This window comes from Dipteris shenzhenensis, chromosome 4 (assembly GCF_047967505.1).
Source record: "Dipteris shenzhenensis isolate YYH24624 ecotype China chromosome 4, Dip_SZ_1.0, whole genome shotgun sequence".
NCBI classification, from domain to species: domain Eukaryota; kingdom Viridiplantae; phylum Streptophyta; class Polypodiopsida; order Gleicheniales; family Dipteridaceae; genus Dipteris; species Dipteris shenzhenensis.
In genome coordinates this window covers 6,236,491-6,257,646 of record NC_141599.1, presented here as the reverse complement: position 1 = coordinate 6,257,646, position 21,156 = coordinate 6,236,491, and the positions used below count along the sequence as shown (strand labels likewise).

The 21,156-nt window shown below is 42.6% G+C and overlaps 1 long non-coding RNA gene across 3 annotated transcripts; it reads right to left on the bottom strand.

Moving 5' to 3' along the window:
- Positions 1 to 12,508: 12,508 nt before the first annotated feature.
- LOC147902385 (uncharacterized) lies at positions 12,509 to 20,899 on the bottom strand. Of its 3 annotated transcripts, none has more exons than XR_015540921.1 (2): positions 20,847 to 20,899; positions 12,509 to 13,001 (listed from the first exon to the last, which is right to left on the bottom strand). It is a non-coding gene; the product is annotated as an uncharacterized LOC147902385 (long non-coding RNA). The 3 variants fall into 3 exon arrangements; XR_015540922.1 differs by lacking the exon at positions 20,847 to 20,899 and adding an exon at positions 13,394 to 14,133; XR_015540920.1 differs by lacking the exon at positions 20,847 to 20,899 and adding an exon at positions 13,427 to 14,133.
- Positions 20,900 to 21,156: the final 257 nt, after the last annotated feature.

Genomic DNA, 21,156 nt, shown 5'->3' with positions numbered 1-21,156 from the left:
CCCCTTTGGAATTTAGTGGGTTTAGAATTGCCTTGCATTAGGCTTTATGTATATGGAGGGCAGCCACTGTTTTCAAGCATCATACTACTACATCCTCTAGACCTGCCATTCATCTCCACATCCAGCCTTTCTTCTGCACACGGATGACTGGCTTTATGTGCCCCCTTACCTTTTGATTTTGTAGAAGTTCATCTCAAATCTGCCTCCACTCTGCTCCCCTTGGGTATCTATCCTTTCCTATTTGGGTTCAAAGTAATTTTATAATACATGCAAAGTAATTTTATAATACATGCATGAGAGTTTTCTGTTGAGATTTGTAGTGTGGAAGAGCGCTAATACATAGCAAAAGCTCAGTAAAAAAAATTCGAGGGGGAAGTCGGGACTACCTTGGGGGAGGAGTCAAGTCCATCTTTAGTGCTCGCTTACCCATGTTTCAAGCCTTGTTACCAGGAATCCTGAATTATTCATGTATATTATGCTTATTCTTGAAGCTTTCAAATGCTGAAACTAAGAGCTTTGTGATCGATTTCAAAACGGATCATCAAAAGCAACAGGTGCATGAAAATTGTGTTAGTGCCTTTGTCTCACTAAATTTTTGTAGATGCTTTGTTTGTCCTAATCCTCCCAGCGTTTACAGATTTTGTGCACAGTCCCAGCTCTTTTGGGAAGGCTTACATCCTTGGGAGCAGAGGTTGGTTGGAATGCTTTCATGTATGGACCTTTTCCCATGTGCACCATAGATGGAATGTATTGTCACAAGTCTCAAATTATGAAATGTTTCTAGATGAATCTAATTCTGCTGCTTTAGAGTTTGTGCAATTTCCTTTGTTTACGCTTTATGCACTGAATTCAGGTGGCTGAAACAAGAGTATAAGATTGTTCTGGTTACTAGGGGCTCTTTTGTCTTCACCATTATCTTTGGAAACCTTTTCAAAAACCTCTCTCTCTCTCTCTCTCTCTCTCTCTCTCTCTCTCTCTCTCTCTCTCTCTCTCTCTCCCCCCTCTCTCTCTCACCTGTTTTTCTGCATACAGTTTATTAGATTTTATTTGAGTTATATCAGGTTGCTTTGTCTTTCAATGCGTTTGGATTGGATGCTCACGTGGTAACAAATATATCCCTACATAATTGTCAAATCAACTGAATTGTCTTTTTTTCCAAATACTTTTTGGTCTTGCAATGAGCTTTGCTACTTTGTGACTTGTTGAAGGTGCTTGAGGGGAATTTGAAATTGGTGAGCTCTTTTGATCTAATTTGCAACATGTCCACTTTTTGTCCCGAGGCCTTGTCTATGGGCTTGCTTGCTTGGTGGCACTTGTGTGTGAGAGTGCACATGCTTGCATGTTGTTGGTCTAGTTTTGGTCCCAAGGCCTTTTTTATGGAGGCATCATAGTAGTCACATATTTCACTAGTCTCTATGGTATATGAAGATGTTTATCCTTGCTTGTGTAGAAACCGTGGTTGACCTTCAGCAACTAATTGTGATCAATTAGTAAGCTTTAAACCCTATAATCTTGTTATGGGGACAACGAACTACTTTAGGCCTATCCATAAAAAAATTAAAGAATGCATTTAATCATATTACCCTAAGAAACGACACATTTGGATTTAAGCTGGCTTGGGAAATGTGGGAGCTCTTTGTTGAAATATGAGTTTGTTTGGCTTTCCTTAGGAACCTATTTAATAAGGCTTCATGAAAAGCTCTAGTAAGTAAATACAAGCCACTCTAGTCCAATGTTGGGGATTTGGCTTTATATGGCCATTCTAGTTGGGCGATCCAAACTTGAATAGAATAAGGAGTATTAGAAGGCTTGATATTTCCCTCGATTGAAAAGGAAGCTATAGGAAAGGCCTGTGTACATCCAACACCTTCCCAACGATGGCCATCCACATACCAACCTTCGGCATTGACCCATACTCCCCATGCAGGACCAAAGCTTTGAAGAGCAGGTGTGGTCTTCATTTCGACTTGAAATTGCCAACCCAAAATGAGCTGTTTTTGCCATGGATTTTGACTTATTTGGTTAACTAATATTGAATCTTTCTTTCGAATCGGCTTGGTCCCTTTTCAAGGATATCATTTGCGAATTCGGGTGTGAACCTCACGTCACTTTGAATAATGTGGTCTTTTATGTGCCTACCCAAGAATTTATGGTGATGCATGACTATGTGAGATGTAGTGGCTAAGAGGAGTCTACTCATGGGATCTCAAAGCCATATTGACCAAGATCGTGCATGTCAATAGGATTTTAAGTTATACTTGGAAGTTGTTGGGCTTGATTTGCATACAAGATAGCTACATCTCTTGCTCCATTTACATTTAGTTTGGAGGCAATTGTATTCCTAAAATTTTCCTGTGCCAAGCCTAAGAGGTAGCTAGACTCGACCTCAAAGAGGGCGAGGTGGTTAATCTTAATGGGGCTAGCTACCTCATGTTGGCGACAAACCTTAGTTGCTTTTGATAGCAACAAGAATTACAAAGGCAATGAATATCCTAGCATGATGGGCATATTGAGGAAGTATGTAGAAGAGTGTTGGCAGTGGTACAACTTGTCTTAAGAATTATGAAATTAGGATGGAATGGACACTACTAAATGGTAATTTGCAACTCGAGGATCTTAGGGAAACCAATTACTTGAGTAAGCCAAAAATAGCAACTTCAAACCACGTAACCTAGCCTATCAACACGAGAGAATGAAAATCATTCATCTGGAGATTGTCTCAAGATGCATGCATGTGGGGAAAATTGCCTTTTGGATCATGATAGCCTTGTAACAATGAATCTCATTGAGATCTAGCCAATCTTGGATGACTAGGGCGTTGAAGCAGCAACATACTCCTCTGTAAATAACAATAAACTAGGAGGAAGAACTCATAGTTAAATGCTTACCTACCAATCCCCAACTGTCATTGCCCGACTCTTCTACTCGTCCCTCAAATAATGTTGTTGCTATGGCACCAAGCATGGTTTGGAGACAGTGTGATGGAAAGTGGCAGTGCCAAGCTGTTATTTTGGGCTCAAGCATTTGTTGACATAGAGGACAAAAGCCATACGAATACCTTGTGGGTTAACGGCCATGAGGTATAAACGGCCCAAAGATTCGTGGCAAAAGTCTTTGTATTGTTGGAGAGTAATGAGTAAGAGTGGTGAGGACATGGACCTTCCAATTACCCCCATTTGTGGTAACTGGTTTTAACAAGGAAGTTTTACTTCTTCTAAAAAAGCCTTGCTTAAAACCTTCAAAAAATAATTGGATACGTAAGAAACCTAAGGTTGGACTAGATGATCACATAACCCGAGTGTAGATTTGGAACAAGGATTTGAACAAACCACAAGAGGGAGTTGTGGGCGGCTTGAGAATTTCTTGAAGTTAGAAGAAAGGTGGATAAGTACCACCAATGGTGCATTCACCAAAACAAAAAGCTAATGCAACTTGAGGGTGAGTTGGCTAATTGAAAAGGGGTGCCAATGATCTAAACCTTTGATTGGCCAACATGCTTGAGAAGTGTTGCGTTGCAGGTTGGCTACAAAATTTGCATGTTGAATTTGAGGCCATGTATTAACAATCTCATAGCAAAATTGTTGAAAGACCATGATGTGGATCTAGACTCAGGGCCTTTAAGTAATCTTGGCTCAAACTAAGGGATTGATAACGTCACAGTGAACCATGGGACCAACCAAGTGGACACCATCAACCAATAGGCTTGCCATGAGTTCAATCAATGCATTGAAATCACCTAAAGGAGAGAATTTCACATGCTAAGAGGATGTAGAGGCAATATTTAGTCTTTCGAGCAAATCTGAAGCCGAAGTACAAACGGGTAATTCTTGCTTTAGAGTGAACACAAATAAGGAACATTGAAATGGGTACAATTGTTAATAGATTCCACGTGATTAATTCGGCGTGTTTAACAAGCAAGCTTCGAATGAATGTCGCATCATCGATTTGATGTGATCTACAATAGATAGTGTTTGAATGACAATGATCCTCCATCAATTAGTTTGCATAGGATTCCTATTTTGGAAGGTAGTAGTCTTGAATTGGATTCAAAAGATAGGTTGACTTGCAAGAACCCATGGAGATGAGTCATGAGCCGTGCATAATTTATGGCCTTGAATCAAGAGCCATTGAAGGTGCACAAATTTTCATGTGAGTTGCCGAAGAATCTCCTTGACTTGTGCAAGAAAATGTGTCACTAGTCAAGGATTGGCATAATCGTCACTGCTTCAAGGTCAGCATGAAAGGGATCTCGTTTTGCATGTAGCTTCGCACAGCAGTTGTTATAGATGGGGAGAGTCTTGCACACAATCAAGCACTAAAGAATCTAGTCTAGGACTAGGTCACAGAGAGAACTCAGGCAATCACTTGGAGGTCAAAATTTTGGGAGTTTAGAGCTACTATAGTGGATATTGCTTTAGTTGGTCCTCCTTGCTTTGTCATGGCAAAGCAAGAAGCAACCCCTGTGCAACTAAGAGTGGCCTTGTTTTCCATCAAAGTAGAGTATGGAGGATCCGCCCACACTGCTTGTGAAGCAATTTGGTTTAAACGGCTTCTTTTAGAGGTTAAGATCCTTTATTGAGACCCTATCGTGATCTAAATTTGTACAATTGGGTATAACTTGTGTGCTGAATCTGAGGCCATGCATTAACAAACTTATAGCAAAATTGTTGAAAGACTATGATGATCATCTTACGCATAGGAAGGATTTCAAGGATCTAGACTCAGGGCATTAAAACATGGGACCAACCAAGAGGACACCATCAAGCAATAGGCCTGCCATGAGTTCAATCAATGCATGGAAGTCACATAAAGAAGAGAATTTCACAAGCTAAGAGGATGAAGAGCCAATTGATAATTCGTATTTGGTCTTTCGAGCAAAGCCGAAGCCAAAGTACAAACGGTTAATTCCTTCTTTAGTGTGAACACAAATAAGGAGCATTGAAGTGGGCAATTGTTAACAGATGCCACGTGATTAATTCGGCGTGTTTAACAAGCAAGCTTCGAATGTATTTCGAACCACATCATCGATTTGATGCGATCTACATTAGATAGGGTTTGAATGGACAATGCATCCATTGAGCCTCCATCAAATAGGATTCCTAGAATCCATTCTAGATGGTAGTAGTCTTGCATTGGATTCCTAGAACCATTCTAGATGGTAGGTGTCTTGAATTGGATTCATGAGATAGGTTGACCTGCAAGAACCCATGGAAATGAGTCATGAGCCATGTAGATATTTATGGCCCTGAATCAAGAGCCATAATCCATTCTAGATGGTAGTAGTCCTGAATTGGATTCATGAGATAGGTTGACCTACAAGAACCCAAGGAGATGAGATGAGTCATGAGCCATGCAGATATTTATGGCCTTGAATCAAGAGCCATTGAAGCTGCACAAATTTTTCTTTGAGTTACCGAAGAATCCCCTTGACCTGTGCAAGAAAATGTGTCACTAGTCAGGGATTGGCAAAATTGTCACTACTTCAAGCTCGGCAATAATCGTGGTAATTAATCAACATGCAACAAGGAAATTTACACAACGTCAAAGCTTTGAAAGGACCTGAAATCCATATGCCTCTGAGAATGGACCACGTCCAAGGCAAGATCCATGCATCATGAAGATGATTGACAAATTGGATCCCACGGATTGAGCACATGATGATAAGAAATCAATGGTAGTTAGAAGCCGACCGAGTCATGATTGAAGGGGGCTATTGGAATGTGCGCAATCATCAGTGCATGAAGGTACAATAAGGGAGAGGGCTACATGGAATCTCACCTTGGAATGGAATGTTAGAAATGTGCAAGGTCTTAATCCCACATATGATGTGGGTAGCCCAATGTCAAGGCACATAAGCCTTGGATGGAGGATACTTGAAATACCCTTGACTCACTTTACTGATGAGGCTTTTAGGAGTGGCTAGGCGGCTAGGGGTTGGGGCACCCTTAACACATGGATCCACCAATTTATGCCACATGTTGAAATATCAACGGAATTGGTGTAGCCCTCATGATTCACATCACCCTAAAGTCCAAAGAACTAAGAATTTCATTAGCATTTTTATGTTTGCATTAATGTGTCATCATTTTTTTTCCCGACAGGTGTGAGGAGCATCATGACATTAATAATTGGGGGAAAAAACTATTAAAGTACATAATAGTATTGCCGGTAGTGGCCTATTATTGGTGGAAGTATGGGAGAGAGGAGTGCATAGGATATGTTAACTATACACTAAAGGTATTCTGGAATATATGAAACATATATACATCATCCCTTAAGGTTAGGGTTAGGGACTCTAGTCATCCCTATGCCCTTATAGTCCTCTATAAAATAGTGCAATTTACACTATTCTTAATACCATCTCTTAAATCATACTACATGTGCAGAGGGTATATGTACAAGATATGCTTTTGCAATTCCACTTTGTGCTTATGATAGCATCCAAGATTGAAAATGCAAAAGCTGAATAGATCCATCTAGTAGGTGATGGTTGCATTGACTTTACAACAAAAGCTTTTATAGCGATTGCTCTTGTAAAACTTATCCATCACTTCCCCTTTTAAGTTGCAGTGAACGAAGACCAAGCTGATGGTGTGCGAACTTGTTGAGGGAGGTTTGCATGGTAAAGATATCTATGAGCTGCTTTTTTTTCAAAGAATGAAATAGGCCGATCTCGTTATTGAGGACTTTCTCACAAATTAAGTGGTAATGCACTTTAGCTCTAATGTGAAACACTCAATTCTTTGCCTGTTGGATGTTTCTCATATTATACCTTTGTAAGACTAGAATATATCCAATCCTATAGATTTAGATCACGATAGGGTCTCAATAAGGATGTCAATCTCTAGAAGAAGCCGTCTGAACCAAATTGCTTCACAAGCAGTGTGGGAGGATCCTCTATACTTGGAAAACAAGCATGCAATAGCCACAACATGTGGAAGATCAAAGCACAGATAGCTAGAAATAGCATGGGGTGACATAACAGCATGGCCAAAAGCCTTGTTTCACAAGCATAGGGTATTTGAGATATCCTCCATCCAAGAATTATATATCTTGACATTGGACTACCCACTTCATATGTGGGAGTAATCCCTTGCATATTTTCCACATGTCAATCTAAGGTGAGGTTCCATTTATCCCTCTTTTCTTGCACCTTCATGCACTCATGACTGTGCACATTCCAACAAATTCAAGATCCCGCATCTCAATGACACTAGCTTCAAGGATGGTTCCACCACCCTATCCCAAAAGCTACAACAAATCAAGATCTTGCAACTCATGATACTAGCTTCAAGGATGGTTCTGTTGATGGATATATCTCAAGAGCTGTACCAATACAAGATTCTATACCTCAATTTGAGAGTAGCTTCAAGATGGTTCCCTTGATAGAACTATCTTGAGAGCTACGCTAATTGAAAGACATAGATATTATTCAATGCATGTGAGTAGGATCTAATGGAACAACTTGGAAGACGTAGTTATAGAAATACAACGCAGTAGAGAGATCGTTTGACAACAACGATAGTACAATAACCAAACAATAGACACAATAGAGGAGAATAAAAAATTCATATCACCAAATAAGATACAACTGATGGTCCATCGGTGCGCTCTCCAGTAGAGCTTTGATGGTGATCTAGACAGACTCTGGATGGAGAAGGACTTCAGGTAGGGGTATTGGCATTCGAGGTTGAGGCTTGAGAAGTGGTCTCCTTATATAGCCCTTCGTAGTAGACTGATTCCACCACACTGGTGGGTTGGCGGTGGCACATGCATATTGACTTAGCACATTGCATGACTAAGTGTGAGGACGGTGGCACATGTTTGCTTGAATTTTGCCACTGGCCAAAGACCATTGACCACTGACCATCGACCAGGTGCGCGTAAGCAAATTCACACACACATGCCCCACCCCCGAGGAGTATGTTGTTCCTTCTACCATCTCCTAACCATCAAACACTCACCATGAGACCTCATCTAGTGTCAAAACTAGGATCCTACCAATGTCCAGTACTCACACCATGGCTTCTCTGCTTACATATATTGGATCCTCATAATGGGGGCCTTACAAAAGGGCACTATGGAACATTGGTGGTTACATATGAGAGGTGGGAATTGCACATATACCAACATCCCCTCTCAATGTCGAAGGTGAACTAGGTTCTTGGCCCAATGCCAAGCTGCTGAATAAGATGTTCCTTCCCTAGAGCTTTGGTGAAGATGTCAACACAATTCTTCTTAGTGCAACAGTACTCCAGATCAACAATCTCATCTTGGATAAGCTCCCGTACATAGTGGTACTAAATCTCGATGTGCTTTGTGCTAGCATGAAACATAGTGTTCTTAGAGATGGACATGCAACTTTGGTTGTCGCACCTTAGTGATGTAGGATCTCTCAGTGGAATTCCTGTGTCTACCAAGATCTTTCAAAGCCAAACTGCCTCGCATGCAGGGAAACAAACTACCTTGTACTCTACTTCTGTAGAAGAGAGGGCACTGTGAGTTCCTTCTTGCTTACCCAAGAAAAAATCCCAGATCCAAGTAAGAAGCAATATCCAAAAACGGAATTTTTGGAGTTAACGCCACCTGCCCAATTCGAGTTGCAGTAGCCATTCAAGGAATCTCCCGATCTATAAGTGATGCCATAGTCAAGAGTTCCTTTGAGGTACTTAAGAACTCGCATGCCTGCGTTCCAATGGTTCTCTCGGGGATGATTTGAGAGCCTGCTTAAGACACCAACTGCAAAACTGATGTCAGGTCTGGTATTGCAAAGAAAAATTAGACTTCCCACCATCCTTCTGTACTTCTTGATGTCGACCAATAGAAAGCCTTACATTCACCTCCATGGGTGTGACCACATGCTTGCACTTAGTCATGCTGAATGCCTTCAGAATCTCTCGAGCATACTTTTATTGAGAGATGAAGATTTTACCCGGCTCTTGCCAGATCTCAATCCCCAAACAATAGTGCAGGAGCCCCAAATCTATCATTTCAAATTCAGAGCTCAATAGCTAGCATGTTTGCTAGATCATCTTCTCATGGTCACCTGTGATGATAAGATCATCCACATACAAGACTATAACAAATTGTTTTCCATCTTGCTTCATTACATAGAGGTTAGCATCAGAAGCACTTCTCAAAAACCACAATTTAGGAAAAAATTATCTATCCTTTGATACCATGCTTGTGGGGCCTATTTCATCCCGTACAATGCCTTCTTTAACCTGCACACTTTATTCTATGAATCCCCAGGCAACTCAAAACCTGGTGGCTGAGCTACATACACCTCCTCCTTGAGATGCCCATTCAAGAATTTTATGTACAAAACGACCTTCAAGAATGTTGTAGCAATAGTTGGCTACAAGAATTTTATTTGATCTCAAGCATAAAATTGATTGATGAATTGCTACAACATTCAAGAAACTGGCAAAAATATTAAGACAACATTTTATCACCAATGATGATGTACAGTTGCTTAAGGATGCTCTTGTCGAGTTCACTCAAGCCATGGTTGATGGGTGGGGTGAAACCCACATCACACATTATATGGTCAGGCAAACCAAACTCTTTATCCAAGTCAAACTTTTTGTTGCAATGATATATTGACCTCCCATGTCTTCTTTATTTTGATGCAGCATATTCTTTTTGCACATGCACCATGGTTTGCAGAGAAATATGGATCTTTGAATGTGTGGAGTGCACAAGGTATGGAAAAGTCACATTACACCGCGAGATGTGCATATTTTAAAAGTACACATCAAGGCAGTGGTGTGTTTCACAACAATGCACTGCATGAAATGTTTGAATGGTTTTACCGTGGAATCATTGGTTCCTCACTTGAGAGGGAGAAAGCCTTACAGATGCAACTAGGTCGAGCCATTAGTGATGCAAACAAAAACAAGAAGCGGGTTTCCTGGAAAGCTTCACGTGCTTGAGAGAGAATTAAACAATGGGTAGCAACAAGAGTTCGCTATGGAAAACGATGGATTCAAGCTCCTAGTTGATGCTTGTTTCTTTACAATTGCAATTATAAATATGTACGAATTTTTTGAGGATAAAATTGATTAAAATTTGCAAGAAATCCTCTTGACATATTGCAATGTTTCTACATTTGGCAATAAAATGAATTTGTTTTTTATTTTCAAGCTTATGCTTTTTTACTTTGTTAATTTTATGGATTTTTTATTTATTAGTTAAGGGTTTTACATATAGGGGCCATTTTAAACCTCAACCCTAAGGACTTCACCCTTAACACCTATATAACACAAACACCAACACATCAGTGTCACAATTATGGATGGCAAGAACTAAACATACAGGCCGACCAATTCATAGCAGTATTGTCGAGGCTGCTCGTGCATGCTCTCTAGCCATTCGTACCCTTCTAAAGCAACGAAGGCAAGCCCAACAAGCTGAAGAGCAATCAATGGCAACAAGGAGGCAAGCTGCTAAGCCTACACAGGCACAGGAGGCTTCTCAAAGTATGCCTGACACTTCCCATGCATAGGAGACTGAGAATCAGAAGAGAAAGAGGCGTATTGAAGAGTGTCGCAAGGTGAGGCAAGAAGCAGGCCTGTCTCCAAGGCCATGGGGTGCTAATCCCTCTGATCTTCCCAATGCAAGGCTCATCATAGGTGGAAAACAATTACCTAGTGAAGGCACAAGGCCCTCCACCAAACAAGCTAGACGGAGGAAGCAACAGGCATGAAAGAGCATCAAACAGCGTGACGGTAGCGGTGGCAGTGGTGGTGGTGATGGTGATGGTGATGGAAGTGGCGAAGGGGAAGTGGGCAATCCACCCCAGAGTAGGATGTGATGTGTGAAGCTTGGGCGGAGAGCACTTTTGGAAATCATGAAGTTCCAGAAGTCCGTGGACTTGCTAATTCCCAAGGCTCCTTTTGCCATGCTTGTAAAAGAAATTTTGTATTCCTACAAAGACAATGCAAGAATATCAAGTCAAGCACTCGCATGCTTGCAAGAAGGTGTAGAGGAAGTGTTGGTATCCCTGTTTGAAGACGCCCAACTGTGTGCGATCCATGCAAAGCACGTCACTATTTTGGATAGAGATATTCGACTTACCAAAAAAATACGCATGGATCCGACATTCAAAAAATGAAACTTGACATTGTATGTAGTTGCATGTAAATATCATGACAAATGTGTCCAAACATGTATATGTTATATGAATCAATTGAATTTTTTCTATATGTTCTCGCAATTATTTGATTAAATTTGCAAATTTTTGAATAATTTTGCAATGATATGATTTAATTTCATGTTCGAAAGACCCATAGGTGCATGCAGATGTGATTTTTTTTTGGAGCCCGGGGAGAGCCCGCCTGCAACACTGCTCGTGTTGGCGTGCAAGAGGGCTAGACGGCACTGCTGCATGATAAAACCCTCAGATTTTGACACTTACGCGATCTTTTGCATTTGAACGCGATCGGTGCAGGATTGTAATTTCGATCGCTTGTGATATGTTCAACATCAATGCAGTACTTTAGACATGAGCGATGCTACCGACATTAATAATCATATGCGATCGTAAACATGTAAACATTGCATAATCATTCAACACTAATGGAGGCAAATAATAGAACCCAAAATTGTATTACAATGGTGTTACACCATGCGCAAACAACGTATGGAATTACAAGTGTTTTTGGGCAGCTTCTATAGCCTTAAACGTATCGGATCTTCTCTTCCTAGACATGATCGTTGGCTCTGCAAAAGTAGATGCAATTAGTTGTGGATCGGTCACATTGATTAATGCACCTCTTGCCGCAGCAGCCAAAATTCTTTTGGTCACCCTTTGCCCGAATGCGCCTAAGGCCACGTCGCGCCTTACAAGAATGCATTTGTGCACGTTCACAGCTAAAGGTACAACAAACATGGCTTTTGACAGATTGAGTTTCTACTTTGATCAAGGCTTGTGGAGCTTCACTAGAAGACTATGGACCCAGGACAAGGTCCCACCTAGGACTCTTTTCTGCTCTTCTTCTTACTAGCTGTGCTTGCACTTCTTGGTCGGGCACAAAGCGTTGCTCTGCTTGTAACATTTCTTGTATTGTTGCCGTGATGGGCACCTCCAAGGACTCCACGGATGCCAAATCCGTGCAACGAGGGTGTCCTTCTTTTGGGTAATCAAAATCAATATTCTGCTCCCAATTGTAGAGTGCGGACAAGGCCTCGTCTTCGCAAAACCTGGTCACCGATTGAATGTCAACAAGGAACAAATATTCCTTTTCATCAATTATAACAAATGGAAGGCCTTGAAGTACGACCTCTTCCATTATGGCAAAATGACACACACAATAACTTTCCTTTAATAATGTAAAGACATCAAAAAGTTTTCTATGTTCCTCCTCATCCTTGCTGAATACAATGATCTCATCAAAGAAAGTTCCAGCAAAATCCCTATGCTCCTAATAGATTTGACTCATCAGCTGATTTAATATAGCAAAAGCCTTAGTTAACCCAAATGGGACAACTAGATACTAAAAAACTCCAAAAGAAGTACAGAATAGGGTTTTGTGTATATCCTCCAATAGTACCCTTGTTGATAGCCACTCTTCAAATCTATTCTATTCAAAGTCGATGCACTTTTGAGTCAAATTAGAAACCAAATTTTGATAGTCATCTTGTTCAAAGCTCTATCGTTCACATCAGTACTATCCTTATTGTTGATACCAAATCTATTCTGTTGAAAGTCAATGCACCATTGCATCACTCAATTACATCATTGATTCAAGGAATTGGAAACCGATATTTCATATTCATCATCTTCAAAGAATCTTCCTGTATTGGAATAAGCATAGCTTCCTTCTCTGCATATGCCTTAATCACCTCAGAATTATTCATCAGATTCTTGGGCTCTTCGTGCATACCAAGCTGCCTCAACCTTTTGCTTTTCCACGCTTTCTCTCTGGCCACCCTGACCACATCCTCAAAACTATGCAGGTCTTTCAACTCAACCTTCAATCGAAGTGTAGGCTTTGGACCTGCCACAAAACAGTCTCTTTTGATCATCTGTGGTGGCACTTCTGGAATAAGAGCTTCAAACCATAAACTCCACCATTTTTCAAATTGTATCAAATACTGTTCTACATCCTGATCTTCTTCCTATCTCACTATATGTAGCTCCTTCCAAACTTCATTCGGGCTTCTAGCCTGTGCAAACCTTGCAAAAAAGGTTGTCCTTATCATACCATACTCAAGATGTTGTTTCAGCATGTACTCACACAAAAAACACTCCCACAAGCTTCTATAGTCAGAGAGGCACCATCAAGCCACATTTCCATGCAAATTCAGCTTCCAAATTCTTGTTCCAGAGCTGGCCTACCCCAGGACAGCAAAACCCTTAATTGAAATTAGATAAAAACAAGTCTCCTACCTCAAGTGCTATGCCTGACTGCAAAACCTTCACCTGGAAACATTGTTCATGTGGTCGCCTAGTCTTTGCACACTTGCATGACCCTGGAAATTGCTCTTTATGAAGTTGCCCGCTTCCCTCTGCTTCCTCGCCCTAGATTCCAGCAAAAAAGTCGCCACCTTGCTCTTCTGCACCCTGTAGCATCAAATCTATGCACACTTTCGCAATGAAACTGAAGCCCTCACCTAGGAACTAGCTGCCCACCACTCTCCTTCAAAGAAAACAGCAGCCCTCTTTCAGATTTCACCCTCCTCGCGACAGAATTGATCTCCCAGCATGCCCTACACCACCAGCTCAGCATCCACAGCTTCAGAACTGCCTCCTATAGCCTCCTCAAGCTTGGGCACCTCTCTTTCCTACTTCCTCCAGTCTAGAATAAGCTCTCTCTAGCCTAAAATGGGTGCACACCTCCTGGAATGAGCCTAGAAGCTCCAGAACCTCCACATGTCCATCTACATGCTTCCTGAAGCCTGGGAAACTGACACATACACCCCACATGCCTGCCACACTCTCTTGTACATGCTCTAACTGACACACAAATCTCCTTGTCACCCCCTGTTGACACCTCATTGCCACCTCACAATGTACATTTAACCACTCTTTTTAGAAAAACATTTGTACTATTCCAAGAACTAATTAATTTTTTCTCTCTCCTACACATCAACATTTGTGTGGTGCAGTGCAAAACTTTAAATCCCCAACTCTGACATCGCATTCAACTGTTGACCACATTTTTGAACAAAATGTACAGTATTTTTATTTACAATTTTGCTCACACAACGCTCTCCAATGTCAGCAAGAGGCTGGGTAGAGAGGGTGTGAGAAAACCATACCAAGAAATCCAACGGACAAGGGAGTATTCCAAGCCATGGGCATCAAGAAGAGGGAAACAATAGATGGCCATCATCTATGAACAAAGTAGAGAAACTGGGAGAAGCAGCTTCCAAGGATCTCACTAAGGCAAATCAACGTATTTTCAATAACAAAATGGCTCTTGAACTGGAGGAGGAGGGCAATAGCATCAGGAGCAGCAACCTCCACGAAGAAGAAAGATGTGGAGGGGAAGGAGGGAAAGAGGGAGAGGAGGAGGAGGGGCAGGGCTGAGCTCGGGCTCAGCCCCACCCCAGACTGCTTAAGAGAGGCGAGGGCTGAACGCAGGTCGGCGAGGAGCGTTTTCCACCGCCCATCTTTGGATACTTCTTTTGCCTTTGAATCTCCATTGGAGAGAGAAAAGATGAACTTTATGATAGCTTTAGTAGAGGGCCAGTTGCTTTTTTGGTGGCAAGCCATGGAGGCTAATGGTGTAGCTGCTAAAGAAGTGAGAGTTTTCTTCCTCATGAATTTCAATGTGATATGCTTATAGAGGTGCTTTCGATGACGACTCTATGTGAGACTATGCTGATAGATTTTAGAGTCTTTTTTATCAAATTGGAACTTTTTAACGTAAGCCTGGGTGCGAGCAAGCAAATATGATTTTTGGGAGGTTTGCATAGGTCCATAAGAGACGGGGAACGACTTGGAGGTTATTATCCACCTAGCTTTTAATGTAGAAACAAAAATCTGCTTTGTACGATCGGATACTATCCCTATGTATATATATACATATACATACGTACGTACGTCTCTCTCTCTCTCTCTCTATCTATATATATATATATATATATATATATAAACAAAGACGAACAATGGAGAAGTTTTGCTAATAGAAGAGAAGCTTGAGGGTGTAATAAAGCCCACACAAATCCATCTACTCCCATTGGAAGGGGAAAGGAGGGGCAATCAGGATCCAAGAAGCTTAATTTAGTAACTCTTGACAGGCATCAGAAACGTCAAATGTGATGGGGCCATAAGGTCTTGGAATGCCCATTTCAGGCTGCCAATAAGCACAAGGAAAAATCAGGAAATTGATGAAGAGCCTGATGAAACAAGTGTGGAAGAGGAGTCTAACAGTGAGACAGAAGAGGAGAGCACTACTTCAGAAGAGGAGGGGCAGTTGTCATATGTGCTGGAAGATTCAGAATATATGATGCAAGCTGTAGAGATACACAAAGCTAAAGAAGAGAGCAAATTGGAGGATAGGGATAGGTTGATGGAACCCCGGCCTTCCCAGACAAAAAAGAAAAGTTGCTACTGGCTATGTTTAATTCCAGCCTTGAAGAAGTGGAAAAAGAAGAATATTTGAGAGTGATTCATCAGTATCCAGACCTATTTATTACTTCGTATGAACAGATCAAAGGTTTAAAATGTGAGCCAATGCGGATAGAGATAAAAGAGGGCAGCAAGCCAATTTCCAGAAGGTGAGAAGAATTCACACAGAGAACTCTTACCTATACTCAGAGATGAGCTGAATAAGTTGCTTAAGGCTGAACTGATTTATCTAGTGAAGCACTCAGACTGGGGAAATCTTGTGGTTATTATTCCAAAGCATACACATGAATGAAGAGTATGTGTAGATTACAAACCACTTAATGCAGTGACCAAAAGCAATCATTATCCGTTTCCATTCATTGATGATATATTGGACAGGGTAGCACGATATGAAAAATATAGTGTATGTGATGGATATTCTAGCTATTTCCAAATTTTCATAGCAGAGGAGGATCAAGTTAAAACCACGTTCATCACACCATGAAGTTGCTTCTGTTACAAGGTAATACCATTTGGGTTACAGAATGCACCAGCCTGGTATTAGGACAATACTGATGAGGTGTTAGCCCCTTTTATTGATAAATTTGTAAGGGCATTTCTGGATGTTATTTGTATATACAGCTCTAGGAAAGAACATGCAAAGAGGTTGGACCAAGTATTCCAGAGGTTAGATGAAGCAGATGGACAACTTAGCCCTATAGAGTGTTATCTAGGATGCTCTAAGGTGAAATTGTAACACCTTTGAGCCCACTTGTAGCTATCGCAATTGCATGGCCAATCTACCCTGCAAAGGTGGTGATCGACATGCTTGAATAACGATTTTAAAAATGGCAAAATTTCAAGCTCTTGCTTTCATTACAGAAAACTTCTATACCAGACGGCCTCCCTACTTGTAGCTCTGTTTTATCAATGTGAATGGCTGCAAGCATTCCATAGGCTTCGTCACTTACACAGGCTCATGTAAATCACTCCAACAATCTGATGATGGCATCCTATAATATCTTGAACTGACAGACATTGCACTGCTAGGAAGCAAGCCAAGTATTCTCTGGTAGATCCAAATGTGTTCTCACCACTTACGAAGGTGTGCACAACCGTGACCGCCCTACTTCTCTTCCTAATTGTGAGCACGGACGGTTGAGTGTCCTTCAACGCAAGCTATTTCCTTGTCTCAATTGTGTTGGCAATGATGTGCACTACCTCAATATTGCTCACATGGCAGAAGAATTTTAGAAGTGGACAATTTGAAGCACAACATCAACATTGAATTGTCAAACCTTCCTGGAATCTGGATAGAGACAAAATGAAACAACCCACCATATATTGTTTGCAATGGATGCAGTGTTGAATGAATCTTGTTGGCAACATCAGACCTCTTATTTGGAGGTGTTGTACACAAGCTAAACAAAGACTAGGGGAATGTTGTTGGTCAATTCTAGGAGATGAATTGAGGGTGCACATCGCCCTCTCGGCTTGTAATGGTTCCTCCTGCGAAACACAAGCTACACGAACACTAAGGGAATGTAGATGGGATCATAACATGATCATTGTTTACTTACCAAAAGAAAACACTCACCTCCGATCTCCTGCGAACTCGATACCGCTCTCCCTTCCAGCTACCTCCCCCATCGCATCTCACCTAGCCTCATCCTTGCCATCCTCAACTCCTCCCCCCCGCATTCTACTCCGTCGCTGTCTGGCCTATTCCACACCTCCCCCGCGGCACTTCGCGACCTGTTCGCACCCTTGCCTGTGACTTGTTCGTGTCCGTGGTGACCTACCCGTTGTCTATGCGACCTATTCAGCATATGTGTGACATGCCCAAAGCAGAGATGGCGTGCTCGTGCCCTTTGCGACCTGCTTGGCTTGAGCTCACGCACAACATAGGTGCGAGCTGCCCCTAGGCATCTCGGGTGCGAGGTGGACACCATGGGTCTTGTGTGGACAGCACGACCTTCTATCCTTCACTTCCATCTTCCACCTCCATGGGGCTCCACTCTCTTCCACCGCTCCCCCTACTTTTAGTGGCAGCCCCTTCTCTCGAGCGGCTTCACGGTTTGTCTATTCTATATGGCGGCTTGAAGGCTTCTTGTCTGGATTCAGAGGCCCAGATGGACCCCCCCCCCTTCCACGGCCTACCAAGTCATGTTGACAGAGCAATAGGTGACCTTGGTGGAGCGAGCTGCCACGAACTTCGCCAGTACTTCAGTGCATGAGTGAGTCCAGTCTATTTCTCGTCACATCGAGGAGGTGGCTTTCATGGGCAGAGGCATATTCTGTCTCAAGCTTTTATCGGCAAGGGCTGTGAGCAACATGGTCAAATGGACCCCAGTCACAGTAGATGGGAAGATCATTCTCCTAGTTCCATGGTATAGGGGCTTCAATGCTGCAGACTTTGACTATCGCTTCCTCCGTGCCTGCACAACCATGCTTCGTGGAGGCCGATTACCTATCAGAGATAGTGCTGAGCTGCTGGGTTTCGAGTACCCGGATGACACGGCGTTGTATGTTCAGGACAACAAGGAGACGCTAGAAAGGGTAAGGTTGGCATTGGAGATCTTTTGCTTAGCGACAGGAGCGAAAATCGAATGGCATAAATTAGTTGTTTTTCTCATAGACCCAGGAGCCAGCTCGCAATGGGGGATCTTCCTCGGCTTCAGGTGGATCCCCAGGGGACAGACGACGTGGTACCTAGGATTCCAAGTAGGTCTGGATATCTCCCCAGCCCAACAGTTCCTCCCTGTGCTTGATTCCATTCGACGAAAGCTTGCATTTTGGAGCACTACGAGGCTCTCGCTTGCAAGACGGGCCCTCGTGGTCAACCAGGTGCACCTTGCCACAACCTGGTATGTGGCCTCATGCTGGTGCTTCTCTCGAGCTTGCATGGCGCAGCTCAAGTAGTTGGTTTGGAGCTTTTTGTGGTCAGGATTTGATGGCACGAGAGACGCCAAAGCTAGGGTGGCCTGGCAAACTGTCATCCTTCCTCACTGAAGGCGTCCTAGGCATCATTGATCCGGACTTGTTATCCATGGCCTGACCCCGGGGTGCCAACGTGGAAACTTTTGCTTCAACAGGAGATTAGCACGTGTGCTCAAGGAGAGGTGGAGAGTGGTTGCCCTCTGTCTGATGGATCTTCACAACCGCCCCACTTACGCAGCCACGCTCACCCTTCCTTCACAGTCTCATTGTTGTTTGGAGACGATTGCAACTTAGCGTCACCCAGATGCCCCGTAGCAGCCAGGAGGAGATCGATCGTCAGCCACTCATCTAGAATGGCCGAGTGATGGACAGCACAAGTCAACAGCTAGGAGAACGGTCGCACATCGATTGGGACAGGTGGGCGCAGGAACTTGCGAGATCCGTTTGTGTCTAGAGAGATACCTTCAGGCATTTGGAGACAAAGGACTTCATAACTGCAGTAGGTGGGTCCGAGGTGCTCAGGTGTGGCAGGCGGAGATTGAGGCTGTGATCCCAGATGGATGATGCCACCCATGTTGATGGAGCATCTCCCAAGAGATGAGAGATGGTTGGGCCAATTCACTCCGCTTGGCATCCCACTGGTGGTGGCTTGCCCTCTTGTAGATTCCACGATATCCTCTTTTGCAGTCGTTGAAGACAGTCAGGCTTCGAAGGGAGGGAGTAGTGATAGACTCTCTTCTAGTCTGGCAGAAAATCAGGGGGGGGGGTTGGCCTTCAGGGGAAGGCTTGGCAGATTGACCCTTTAATCGAGCAAACACAGGTGCAGCATTGGCGGCCATAGCTTTGGGAGGGTTGAGCCCTAGCGGAGGTTGATTGGGACCCAAGAGAGTGGCACTGGCCGCCGCCGAGACAGGCATGCATCGTAGGGCCTTCAGTGGCGTTTCTCCCCCCCTCTTTGGCTATTTGCCCACACCCATTTGATTCTGCCATGAGAGGCATGTAGTTCTTGTTTTGACCTTGAGCAGGGCTGCATCCGTTTTGAGATAGCAGCCCCAGCCGGGCTTCTTGTAATCTTGTTCTCGAAGTAATATAATCTGCACTACTTTTTGCAAAAAGAAATAAGGGAATGTAGATGGTTGATTCCAAGAGCTAAATTGAGAGTGCATATAAGAGCTCTCTGTACTAAAATCTTTAAAAGGTTAAAACAAGCAGCAGCCAACAATGATCTTCACGAAGATCGGGCAAATGAGCTCATGTAAGAGGACTTGCAGAGGACGCCATGGAAGCTGCCATGGAAACAACATAACAGGTGATTGTTGACGCAAAGGAAGAAGAAGAGGACGCCATGCATGGGAGCTTAAACAGAGCAGGTATGTTGATAGGGTTCACAATCGAGCAATTTGTGGAAGAGCAGCGAGCTTAATGCTATCCCAGCCATCGTGCTATTGCCATTCATAGAACTCTAGATTGAGTGGGAACCTCCAATCTAGCTTAGCCACACATTATCCTGACGTGCTATTTTGATCAATCACTCCAATTATTCCAGGCAGATGCGTCATCAGTTAAAAATGATGTTGATTCTCCTCATCAATCGGCGTATGAACCGAGTAAAACTTTAACAATCAGCATATTGACCATATTCGTTTCTCCTTATGAAAATGTTGTCGACAAGCTCTTGGCTCCAAATCGACAATAAAGATGGCTCTTGGAACATGGTTGCCGCACCAATGTTGCTGAAGAACATCTTGGCTGCATCCACTGTTCTTTTGACGACATCATCGACCAAGATGACTAGCAGGACCAGTCTCATAATTACAGCACATTCACAAGGTCTTGGCCCACTCTCAACTTTCATCGGCCAAGGTGAAATATATTTATTTGATGTGGATTTTGAAAAAAAATTAAAAGCTTTCAAAAAAAAATCACAGATTCACAAAACAAAGAGGCAAGAATCCTAACCTTGCAGCACGTTATCCCGACCTGCTTTTCAATGATCAAGCCAATATTTGTCTTGTAAGGAAGGCGTAATCTTGTGAAAAACTTTCTATGGTGAATATGCATGAACACTAGTCAAGTGCTTCCAGATTTCAGCACTATTGTTCATCCCAATTGTTACGTACAGATTTATTGCAGCGTCTTCCTTAAATCCAAAATCGTCAAAGCTAGCCAGGACTAAAATTTCCAATCTCAAAGGATCACAAGTTCGGGCAGGTTTTATCCTCCCAACCAATCTATGTTGTAGCAAGCTCCAATGATCTCATAAGTAGAATCCCTTGCATGCTACACACCTGATTTTTAATGGAATGAACAATATTGTTTACTGCTTGTAAATTTTGAAAGCTCGTACCTTGTATCATTACGCACGCTCAATGTTGAATCCATCCATATGTAACTAATTATTCAATTGCAATCGTAGGGTAGTGAACATGTAACAAAGATAGCAAGACAAGGACCGTGTTCTGGCGTACACTTCAACTCGCAAATGTAATTACGAGCTTGCATAATTGCTTTAATTTATTCGTGAAACATATCCAACATTGGATGCGATCTCCTATATGCTACACCTCCTACATCGGTGGTGCTTTCAGAGAGACTTGTGCCAACTCTCTGCCATACGTTACGTATGGTTTTTTTTTCACCCCCTCGTCCTTGTGCAC